This window comes from Sapajus apella, unplaced genomic scaffold (assembly GCF_009761245.1).
Source record: "Sapajus apella isolate SASKATOON/1434 unplaced genomic scaffold, GSC_monkey_1.0 scaffold46, whole genome shotgun sequence".
Lineage (NCBI taxonomy): Eukaryota > Metazoa > Chordata > Mammalia > Primates > Cebidae > Sapajus > Sapajus apella.
The window spans coordinates 18596528-18609124 of NW_022436986.1; the positions used below are offsets into that span (position 1 = coordinate 18596528).

At 41.4% G+C, this 12597-nt stretch overlaps 1 protein-coding gene and 1 pseudogene across 2 annotated transcripts in view; one reads left to right on the forward strand and one right to left on the reverse strand.

The window, feature by feature from the left end:
* The first annotated feature begins 334 nt into the window (after positions 1 to 334).
* The window catches only part of KIAA1958 (KIAA1958 ortholog), a 171645-nt gene continuing 159382 nt past the window's right edge, over positions 335 to 12597 (forward strand). The window contains exon 1 of one of the 2 annotated variants that reach the window (XM_032240370.1): positions 335 to 549. The gene's annotated coding sequence lies outside the window, so the exon portion shown is untranslated. The remainder of the gene's footprint in view (positions 550 to 12597) is intronic. The other variant, XM_032240368.1, reaches the window with a different exon arrangement.
* Positions 10417 to 10899, reverse strand: LOC116524862 (annotated as a pseudogene).

Here is a 12597-nt window from a genome sequence, read left to right on the forward strand (position 1 = left end):
AGGTTTGCTCCAAACCTTCAGGGCCAGCGCGCCGGCCGCCGCGTGCGCGCGTGTGTGCAGCTGGAGGGTCGATCCACACCTCCTCCAGGCAGCGACGACTGCGAGATCCGTGCGTGCCGTACAAGGTGTCATTACACACTTCCTGTGGATCTCGCCGACCACGGCGCGTTTCCGGTGCCGGCTGGAGCCCGGGGTCCGAGCCCCCGCCCCGCTCGCCGGCCCCGCCCCGGCCCGCCCGCGCCCCGCCCCCTGCCCGCCCGCCGCGCTCCGAGCCGGGCGCGCGGAGCTCGGGGCGCACGGAGCGGCGCGCGCCGGTCGGCCGAGCCAGGCTGGCGCCCGCGCCCCCTCCCCGCGCCCCGCGCCTCGGTCTGCCGCCCGCCGGGCGCCTTCCCCGCGCCACTTGCCTTCGGTGCCCGGCCCTCTGGCCGCTCTCCTCCCGCCCTTGCGCCCCTCGGCCCGCCCCGTCCAGCCCTGGCTGCCCAGCTCCCGCAGGCCCCCCCGCCGCCCGCGTTCCTATGGACAGACGCACAGACGCACAGACACCTGCAGGTGGGTGAGAGCCCGCGCGCGGGGCGGGGACGAGCGCGCCGACGCGGCGACCCGGGCGGGGAGCCCCTTTGTGTGGGGGGCGGCCGCGCTGGGGTCGGCTCTGCTTCCCCGTCAGCGGCCGCGCAGTGACCCGGCTGAACCTTCCTTTTGTCTCCTCTCGGGGGAGCGAGGCCAGAGCTAGGGCAGGGACCCGGGCGGCCGCTCGTCGGCGGCGCCGGGCTTGTGGGGGTGCGAGGCGCGGAGACCCCCGGCGGCGGCTCCGGTCCGCCTGCCCTGAGCCGCCCCGCCGCCCGGCAGCTCGGGTCTCAGTGGCGGCTGCGGGCGCTGTGCGTGGAGCTGGCGCCCCTGCTCGTGCTCTTGGGTCTGTTGGAGGTGGGAAGAAGGGCGGGAAGGAGGAAGAAAAGGTCTGCCCTGTTAGTTTCCAAGTCTTGAGATGCTTGTGGAGGAAGAGCTCTGCCCCACTAGTTTCCCTCCTCGGGAGGCTCGCGGGGGTGCGTTTGGGGCGTGTGTGAGGGAATGTGTATGGCTTTACTCCCTTATTTATTGTTTCTAACGGAGGAGGGCTTTCTCCAAAAGGCTCTTCCGCCCCCCCACCCCCATCTGAGGCTGCGCACAGTGGTTTGTGTTTGTTATCAAATATATCGAAAAATGTATTCCCCTGGGTAGGAGGAGGTTGGACTGACCAACGTCAAACCAAAATCAGAGAATGTTTTTGGTTCCCTCGTGTCTTTTTTCTTTACGGTTTTAGATGGGGACTTTAAGAAAAAAGGAACATGGCTGTGATTTTTACAATTATGTATGTTTATTTCGTGTGAGTGTGTGTGTGTGTGTGTGTGTTTTAAGTTTTGGTGTAAAGTTTTGTTTTTTCCCGGACTCGTTAGGATTCGCAAGACGGAATCCTCTCCCGATGAAATAAACAGTTAACAAGCCAGTCAAGCAGTGACAGCTTCCATGGTGGAGGTTAAATTGGAATGCAGTAAACAATGATCTAGCTTTCCGTTCAGACTGAAGCCTTTATTTCTGTTGGTTTAAGATATGAGATCTTTCACAACCCATGAGGACATGAATGTCAGAATAGAGTTTTCCTCCTATGATTGTGCTTTTCCTATTTTATTCTGTATAACCCAATGATTGGGCTGTACATGGACAGGGATACAGTGTTTTGAAAAATACTGTAGGGTGATGTTTCTTATTCGTCTTATTTGATTAGCCAGGTAAGTTTCTTCATGAACAGTTGCTGTGTATTTGTAGATAATTCAAACAATAAACGAGGTTGAATAAGCACCCAGAAAATTAATTTTACAGATTCAGGTTTTTATAATGCAGGTATGGATTTATAACTGTATTAATCTCAATCTGCTGCTCAGTTCTGGAAACTCTTTTTTGCCCACCGTATGAGAATTTATATTGACAAACTTAAGTCTGTCAGTTACCCGGGAGATTAAAAAAAAGGAAGAAGCAGTTTTGGGGGACATGCATACAATTATATGGACAGCCATATGTAGAAAAAAGAGACTATCTTAAAACAAAAAGCATTATCTAAACTTGAAAAACGTGGAAAATTATGTATTATTTAAATTTTCATTAAGGTTTAAAAATTAGAAAACAGTATACAGTTTAATGCACTTTTAAAAAAAACAAGCTGATGTTTGTCATTATAAAAAGACCGTTTAGTATGCTTAAAATAGTGCTTCTTTCTAGGAGAAAAATCTATCCTAGATTCTTGTCCCAGTTACTTTAACAGATTAATATTATTGCATGTCTAATTTTATAAATGCCTAGTGTGTGCATTTATACACACGTTACTTAAACCCTAGCAATAATCAAGCCAACCCCTTTTAGTTGATAAAATTTTACTGGTTTCTGCTTTAATTTACAGTCTGCATTAGGTAAATTAATTTAAATTCTGCACAGAGGCACAGAGCTCAGTATGTGGCTCTGGTAGGCCCTTGACCAGCGCTCCTTTTCCCTCTCCATTCGTAATAATAGCCCAAAGAGGAGAGGCGTTGAAATTTGGTCAGGCTTTATCGTGAATCCAGGAATGGAGTTCTAGCCCACTCTCAGAATGTCAGCTCTTAGATATATATACTCTTCCTTAGCTCCTAAAAGTATTAAAAAAAGATGAGCTAACAGTTGAATTGCTTGTTTATGTATTTACAAGGCTGTCGGTGATAGTGATAAGACTGAACAAAGAGCCACTGTTTAAGCATTAACAGTGTGGCTTGTATTGAGAATTGTTTTGGCAAAGTTGTAGTTGTGCCTAAGTTTTCTGAAATCATCAGTGTAGTCTTTATGTGGGCTGGCTAAAAGATAACACCTGTTTTTTTTGGGGGGGGTTTGGACTGATATGTAGATATTATTTTTTTGTTTTTTGTATAATTAGCAATACTAGTGTAATCAGAAGCATTCCAGAGAACCTTACACATTTTTAACTGATTTCCTTTCTGGTAAGTTGCTGTTCAGGAAGGCATATAAATTATTTTTCATTTTTCATGTTTGAAATTTTTTTCATTTATTTTGACAAATAAGTGCTACTTCCAGAAAATTTGTATTTATATAAAACTTGATTTTTAAACATAGCTGACATTTACCAACTTCTCTTTTTAAAACAACATTAAGCCATCCGCAGTTAAAACAGATAGGCTTTAAAATCCATGGACTTTTCTAGTGTTTTCCTGTTTATTGGTTATCAATGTGGTATCATTACAGGAAGCTTAAAATGGCCACTTTCTGTTAACTGGAATGCCCATTAGTAATAAATGGAAAGCCAAAAAGTAACAATTTTATTCTTTGTAATAGATTTGTGACTTTCAGGTCTTTCTTTTTCACATTTTTTTGTAGCCTGGTTAGGAAGCAGGTCCGACTGTGAGAGGTGTGGACAGTGACCTCTCATTCCAGCCTTTATCATCATCCTGTATTGTTTAAGAACAGCACAAACCCCATGTTGCTAGCTGAAAATGCAGATTTCATTCTTGGATTAATATTCTGGTACCAGATGTATGAGGCTGGCTCTGAAGAAGCTTTTTCTCTTAAATACTGTCAAAAATAGAGAAGCTGAAGACTGGAGAGAAGCCATTTATTTTGAACAGTTTATTTTCCGACAGTTTGTGTTTGTAAAGAAACCTGCTCATAATATTTACTTAAGAGATCTACATAGTTGTCTGAGGAAGCCCCACAGGTTTCTTTTTTCCTTTAAAAAGTTTCCATTGAGCTTAACTCTTACGTGATACTTCTTGACTTTGCTTCTGATTAGTTGATTTATGGACTTTATTTACTAGCATGATTGGAGAATTCTTCTGCTAGACTGAAATTGCACTCTGTCTGTGCTCTGGTCCGTTTCCTAGGTAACAAATGCACTGCATAGATTCCATAATGAGGACTGTGGTTGGCTAGTTACTGTGTAAATTCTGTTGTTTGGTAAAGCTTAGTCTCAAATTCAAATAAAGGTCAAGAAACCAAAAGTACTAAAAATGCAAATCTTTGAATTTTATTTTGTATCCAATGCCAACAAAGTTTAATAGGCTTTTCTGGAGAAAGGCAAATTATGCAGCTGTATTCAGGTTTGTTTTGCAAAGTCTTACACTTAAACAGTTGGAGAGCTTTTTCATCGTTAGTGTTCATACTGCTAATGCTAATGGCTCTAGTGACAAAGAAGATGTATTTCAGAAACATTTTATCACACTTGAAAATAATACAGGAAGCAAAGAATTGTGGACTAGGACAATAGTGATATTCTTATACTGAAAGGAAGTAACATTATGTCTTAAAAGAAAAATTATACAACTTTGATGTGAGATATAACTTTGTGTTTCTTAGAGACGAGGTTGCACTTTGTCGCCCACGCTGGAATAGTGTAATCATAGCTTACTGCCTCCTTGAACTCCTGGGCTCAAGGGATCCCACCTCAGCCTCCCAAGTAGCTGGGACTACAGGCACACACCATCATACTCAACAAATTTTTCTTATTTTTTGTAGAGATGGGGTCTTGCTGTGTTGCCCAGGCTAGTCTTGAGCTCCTGGACTCAAATGTTCCTCCTGTTTCGGACTCCCAAAGTGCTGGGATTGTAGGTGTGAACTACCACATCCAGCCATAACTTTAAAACTTAAGAAGACATTAAAACGTTGAAGCAATGTTTAAAAACATTAAAAATCTTACCATAAAATGGTGAATTTCTACTGTAGCTTTTTTCCTTCTCTGTGTGAACTTTGGCCAACCTAGCACCAGGGAGCAGGTACCCCCTTAGCCACTGCAAGTTAGAGAATAGCTTTCCCTTCCACCTTACTCTCTTCTGGAATCTATGGCCTTTTTTTTTTTTTTAAAGCTCTGGACACAGGACAAAAAGTATTGTGTATTAAATGGCTAGTAATTATTAGCTGGTTCCCCCTGCCCCCGCCTTAGGAAGCCTGCAAAGAACCAAAATTCCATTAAAAGTCACTGGAAATATCTTTTCACTTGATGCCTGAAAATGTTTTACGTTCGTCAGTCATCAAGGATTTCATTAGCCGATCATTAAAATAAAATAACACGCAACTGTTTTTAATTCTAAATAATTATCAGAAGTTGCTTCCATTGCTCTCTCTTGCTTTGCTGGATTGTTTTTAGATAATTCATTTACTCTTTGGTTAACTTTCATTTCAGGCAGAGGATACATCTTGGTTGGCTTCTCTTTTTTTTCTTGGTTTTCTTCAAACCTGATGCTGCATTAACCTTTTTTGTCCTTTTCTAATTGCAAAAATTGTATCCCTTCATTTTTTTCTTATATTTTCCCCTGTAAATACTTATTATTATTTGAAAATATTTTCCTTGTGTGATTTAAGGCATAATCACTATATATCAAAAGCTCTACCCTTTTTTTCTGTTATAGGACTTCTTATTTCTGGGACAGCATTGACAGTGCGTGAATTCTTAACTAGCTAGGACTACTTCCTCCTCTTAGCTTGTATTAATTTGTTAGGGCTACTGTAGCAAAGAATTACAGGCTGGTTGGCTTAAACAACAAAGATTTATTTTCTGGCAATTCTGGAGGCTAGAAGTGTAAGATCAAAGTGTTGGCAGGGTTGGGTTCTTCTAAGGCCCCTCTCTTGGCTGATGGATGGCTGTCTTCCTTAGGTGGCCTCACATGATCTTCCTTCTGTGTATGTGTGTGTCCTAATTTCCTCCTCTTTTAAGAACATCAGTTGTATTGGATTAGGGCCCACCAAAATGACTTCATTTTACCTTAATTACCTCTATTAACGGCCTTACCTGCACTATAAGTCACACTCTGAGGTAGCAGGATTTAGGACGTGAGCAGATGAATTTGAGAGGAACACAGTTCAGCCTGTAACACAGTCTGCCCCTCTACTTACTGCCTTTCATTCGTATATATCTACATATGTACACACCTGACTCCTCATGTGGGATTTTATAGTGGTTTCATCTTTTATGTCTTTTTTACTCTGTTGGCAGTTTGTCATTTGATTGCCAGGTCCAAATACACAGCAATAGAATCAACTCTATGCGTAGTCATAAAAATAAAGTAGATAAAGGCTTTTTGTTTTTCACTCTTTGTATTCGTTGTTTTTCAAATGCTTTATTTTGAATGATTTAAAGTACAAAATTCTTTTTTTTTTTTTTTTTTGGAGACAGGATCTTCCTGCTCTGTTGTCCAGGATGGAGTGCAGTAACGTGATCACAGCTCACTATAGCCTGGACCTCCTGGGCTCAAGCAATCCCCTTACCTCAGCCTTCTGAATAGCTGGGATCACAGGTGCACACCAGCATGCCCAGCTAACTGTTTAATTTTTTTGTAGAGATGAGGCCTATGTTGCCCAGATTGGTCTTAAACTCCTGTTCTCATGATATTCTCCTGTCTGGGTCTTCCACAGTGCTGGGATTACAGGCCTGAGCCACTGTGCCTGTCCAAAATTCTTAATAGTTATTTTGGAATACTAGAGAATATTATTGTGGCCAAACAGTGCTAAGCTGGAGGACATGTTTCTTTTGGTGCCTTTTTTTTCCCAGCTATTGGTCTTGCTGCTCTCATGGTAAGTTATACACTATTTGGTCTTCTCACACATGTCTGATGATTCCTGAATCTAATATCTAGTCAGGGCTTTTCTCCTGAAATCCACATCTTTGTGTCCTACTATGACTGGATATATTCACTTAATTGTCTACAAGCATTTCGCATTCAACATGCCCCAGACTTATTTTCGCCCTCTTCAAATCTGTGTCTTTTCTTTTATTCCCTACCTCAGTGAATTGGTACCACCTTCCATCCGTTTTCCCAGTCCAGAAATTTAGGAGTTATCTCTGATTCTTTCTTTATTCTTAGTCCTATTTTCTGTACATAATCAAGCCCCTGGGTCAGTCAGTTCTTGCACCCCAAGATTTCTCAATTCTGTTTGCCCCATGTGAATCATATGCTACTCTGTTTGCATTAGTCTTAGTTTTAGTTAAATATAGTCAGTGAGCAACAGAAGTCCTTATGGTAAGGCTTCTGTAATCATTTAGTATGAAGTTGATTGAATTTTCTCGGAGAGAGATCCAAGATGGCTGATCACTAGCAGCTCGGGATTGTAGCCACACCTTCAGATCAATTTATGTTGCTCACGCACCCGGAGATTCCCAGCGGAGGAGCCCCACGTGTCACCAGTGCGACTCTTGAGGCCGGTGAGGCGGTTTTGCCGCTGCCTTGGAGCTGCGGTTCTTGGTGCAGAGTCAGAAAAGCACCATCAATCTTAAAGCCGCTGTTTTGGCCAGCACAGTGGGTTGCTCAGATTCTAGCGCTAGGAATCAAGTTGGACGTCCATTCAGAAACCCAACTATAAAGACGGTAATTATAAAGACCACAGATGGATAAATTTATAACGAAGGGAAGAAACCAGCCTAAAAAGCCTGAGAATACCCAAGATCGGAATGCCTCTTCCTCTGCAGGGGATCACAGTTCCTCATCAGCAACAGAACAAGGCCTGATGGAGAAAGACTGTGTTCCATTAGCAGAAGCAGGCTTTAAAAAGTGGATGATAAGAAACTTCTGGGAATTAAAAGAACTTGTTCTAACCCAATGCAAAGAAACTAAGAACTTTGAAAAAAGGTTTGACGAAATGTTAACAATAACACACAATTTAGAGAGGAATATAAGTGAATTAATGGAGCTGAAAAATACAACATGAGAACTTCGCGTACTATGCACAAGTTTTAACAGCCGAATTGATCAAGCAGAAGAAAAGATATCAGAGGTCGAAGACCAACTTCATGAAATAAAAAGACAAGATTCGAGAAAAAAGGATAAAAAGGAACGAGCAAAGTCTCCAAGAAATATGGGACTATGTGAAAAGGTCTAATCTACGTTTGATAGGTGTACCTGAATGTGACGAAGAGAATCAGTCCAAGCTGGAAAATACGCTTCAGGATATTATTCAGGAAAACTTTCCGAACCTAGCAAGGCACGACAATATCCAACTCCAGGTAATACAGAGAACACCACAAAGATATTCCTCAAGAAGACCAACCTCAAGGCACATAATCGCTAGATTCACCAGGCTTGAAATGAAAGAGAAAATACTGAGGGCAGCCAGAGAGAAAGGTCAGGTTACCCATAAAGGGAAGCCCATCAGACTCACAGCAGATCCCTCAGCAGAAACCCAGAAGAGAGTGGGGGCCAATATTCAACATCCTTAAAGAAAAGAACTTTCAACCCAGAATTTTACATCCAGCCAAACTAAGCTTCATAAGCAAAGGAAAAATAAAATCTTTTGTGAATAAGCAAGCACTCAGAGATTTCATCACCACCAGGCCTGCTTTACAAGAGCTTCTGAAAGAACCACTACAAATAGAAAGGAACAACCAGTATCAGCCTTTCTAAAAAATACCAAAAAATAAAGAACATCAACATAATTAAGAAATTGCATCAACTAATGGGCAAAACAGCCAGCTAACATTAAATGACAGTATCAAACTCACATATATTGTTATTAATTCTAAATTTAAATCGACTAAGTCCCCCAATCCAAAGACACAGACAGACAAAAAAAGCCAAGACCCATTGGTATGCTACATCCAGATCCATCTCACATGCAAGGATACACAAAGACACAAAACAAAGGGGTGGAGAAAAATTTACCAACCAAATGGAGAGCAAAAATAAATAAATAGAAAGCAGGAGTTGCGGCCGGGCTCAGTGGCTCAAGCCTGTAATCTCAGCACTTTGGGAGGCCGAGGCGGGTGGATCACAAGGTCAAGAGATCGAGACCATCCTCGTCAACATGGTGAAACCCCGTCTCTATTAAAAATACAAAAATTCAGCTGGGCATGGTGGCGCGTGCCTGTAATCCCAACTACTCAGGAGGCTGAGGCAGGAGAATTGCCTGAACCCAGGAGGCGGAGGTTGCGGTGAGCCGAGATCGCGCCATTGCACTCCAGCCTGGGTAACAAGAGCGAAACTCCGTCTCAAAAAAAAAAAAAAAAAAAAAAAAAAAGAAAGCAGGAGTTGCAATTTTTGCTGATAAAATAGACTTCAAAGCAACAAAGATCAAAAGAAGCAAAGAAGGATATTACATAAAGATAAAAGGATCAATGTAACAAGAAGAGCTAAAGATCCTAAATATATATGCACCCAATACAGAAATACCCAGATTTATAAGACTTATAAAGACATTTGGACTCCCACACAATAATAGTGGGAGACTTTAGCATCATTATTAGACAGATCAATGAGACAGAAAGTTAACATCCATATTCAGGACTTGAACTCAGATCTGGAACAAGTAGACTTAATTACCATTCATAGAACTCTCCACTTTAAATACACAAAATATACACTCTTATCAGTACTACATCACATGTATTTACAGGTTTAAATGAAATATTGGTTGGCTGCTTGTTAATTATTTTCTTCCCTCATTTTTTTTTTTTTTATGTCTCTATTATTAAACACAATTACAGGCATACCCATTTTTAGACTGCTTTCTAGCCTGGGCAATAAAGCAACACCCCTGTTCTCTCTCCCTCTTCCTCTTCCTCTTTCTTCCTTTCCTTTCTTTTTTTTTTTTTTTTTTTTTTTTTTTTTTTTTTTTTTTTTTTTTTTAAAAAAAAAAAAAAAAATAAATAAATAAAATAAAATTTGGAGCCAAAAAAAAAAAAGAATTTTCTCTCTCTTTTTTTTGAGACACAGTCCTGCTCTGTCACCCATGTTGGAGTGCAGTGGCATGATCTCGGCTCACTGCAGCCTCTGCCTCCCAGGTTCAAGTGATTCTCCTGCCTCAGCCTCCTGAGTAGCTGGGATTACAGGTGCTTGCCACCATGCCTGACTGATTTTTGTAGAGGCGGGGTTTCATCATGTTGATCAGGCTGGTCTCAAACTTCTGACCTTGTGATCCGCCCACCTCGGCCTCCCAAAGTGCTGGGATTACAGGCATGAGCCACTGTGTGTGGCTATTGAATTCTTATAAGTGACTTATGTTAAATGTATCCCTTGCCTTTCATATTTAACAGTTTATCTGTGGCTTTTATACTTCGAGGTCAGTTTGACTGAATAAACATACTTAATACTTGACTCACATTTTTTTCCCTCAAGTATCTTTAAAAATGTTACTCTCTTGGAGGAGTTGGCAAACTTTTTCTGTAAAAGACCAAATAATAATTATCTTAGGTTTTGTGGGTCATAGCTTTCCCTCACAATTACTTAACTGTGCCATTGCATTGCAAAAGCAGCTGTAGATAATGTGAAAATGAACTAGCATGACTGTTCCAATAAGACTTAATTTACAGAACCAGGCAGTGGGCTGGATTTGGTCAATGGGCCTTAGTTTACCAAGTCTCACTCTGTTCTGATAAAATGTGTCATTATTAAACTCTAATACCAATATGATTTTCTTTCTTCCTTTTTTTTTTTTTAAGGAAGATGCCAGTTTTATTTAAACACAAAATGTGCACATAAGCTGTCTACTCATTTTCTTCACTGCGCAGCCTGGCATTGGGGTTGGTGACTCTGATGGCCAGCCGGGCAGCTCTTTCCACAATGGCTTGCGGTTCTTGGGGGAAACATTGTGAGCAATCTCAGCACAGTAAGATTTGTTGCACATCAGCAGCACTTCCAGCTCCTTGACGTTGTGGACCAGGAACTTCCGGAAGCCACTGGGCAGCATGTGCTTTGTTTTCTTGTTGCCCCCATAACCAATGTTAGGCATCAAGATCTGGCCCTTGAACCTTCTACGAACCCTGTTGTCAATACCTCTGGGTTTCCGCCAGTTACGCTTAATTTTGACATATCGGTCTGACTGGTGCCGGATGAACATCTTGGTTTTCTTTTTGACGATCTTGGGTTTCACAGGGGGTCTGAGGTCGGCCATGATGCCGAGGACGAGATCTCTGCTACCTCCGTAGGCAGTGCCGAGGAAGAGAGCACCAATATGATTTTCTTTCTTTAATTTTATTTGTTTGCCTAGATACCCAAGGACTTTTTCTTCATCTTTGGAGCTAATACTTTTACTAGAATATGTCTGTTGACTATTCCCTGTTAATTCTCCCAGACACACAGTGTGTTTTTTATTATATTGGCCCAAATGTAGTTTCATATTTTCATCAATTATAGTTTTTTACTATTGTGTTGCATTGTTTCCATTTTCTGTCTTTGGGGCCTCCTATTATATGTATGTTGGATCTTCATATATCTATACCTTTCTTATACCTATACCTTAATATTCTTTTTTGTTTTTGTTTTGTTTTTATATTTTTTCTATTTTATGCGTTAGTCCCTTCAATGTATTTTCCATGGTATCTATCTCTGTGTGTTTTTTTTTTTTTGAGACGGTCTCACTGTCACCCAGGCTGGAGTGCAGTGGCACCAGTGTCAACTTCTCTGGGCCCAGGTGATCCTCCCAGTATAGCCCCGAGTAGCTGGGACTACAGATGTGCATCACCATGCCCTACTAATTTTTGTATTTTTTGTAGAGGCAGGGTTTCACGATGTTGCCCAGGCTGGTCTCAAATTCATGGGCTCAAATGGTCCATCTGCCTCAGCCTCCCAAAGTGCTAGGATTTCAGGCATGAGCCATTGCCCCTAGCAGTATCCATCTATTAAGTTTAGTCTTCCTTCTAGTTTTTACTTCCTGTCTGAGTTTTTTCTTTCCCGTTCTGTTATTAACTTTGTCATTTCTTATTGTATATCCTCTTGTTATCTGGCCAGATTCATTTTTTAGTTTGTTCAATTTCTGATGTATGCTGTTCTTATTAGAATATTTTTAGAATTTTATTTTCATTTTTTCTTCTTTTTTCTCTTGTGTCAGGGCCTTGCTCTGTCATCCAAGGCTCAAGGGATTCACCTACCTCAGCTTCCCAAGTAGCTAGGACTATGGATGTGTGCCACCACTGCCAGCTGATTTTTTTTTTTTTTTTTTTTTTTTGGTGAAGATGGGTTTCACTATGCTGCTCAGGCTGGTCTTGAACTCCTGGGCTCAAGTGATCTTCCTGTCTTGGTCTCCCAAAGTGCTGAGATTACAGGCATGAGGCACTGTGCCTGGCTATTTTCTTAATTCCTCTTAATTCATTTTGAAATATGTTACAATTCTCATCTTTTTTTCTTACTGTACTTTTTAATTTAATTGTTCTCTCTTGGTCATGTTTAAATTAGATGGACTTACTGTTACTTTTGGACAAGGTTTCTATGATGGAGGTAGAAATTGGCAAAGATAGTTTTCCTGATTTTATGGTTTGAAGAGTTTCTCCTTTGCTGCTTATCTGAAGTATTTTAAAAATATGGCCACTCAATTAAAAATGAGGTACCATTGTACACTCACTATTATGGCTAAATGAGAATGATGAAAAATATCAAGTATCAGGATGTGGAGTAGCTGAAATTCTCCTGCACTGCTCTGTGAAGTGTAAATTGGAATGGAAACATAAAGTGGTACAGCAATTTGGAAAGCTGTATAACTATATCTACTAAAGCCGAACATATGCTGCAAATCCTGTGACTCAGTAGTCTAAGATACATATGCACCCAAATGACTAGAATGCTCATAGCACATTTGTCATTGCTCCAAACTGAAACCTGTCCAGATAGC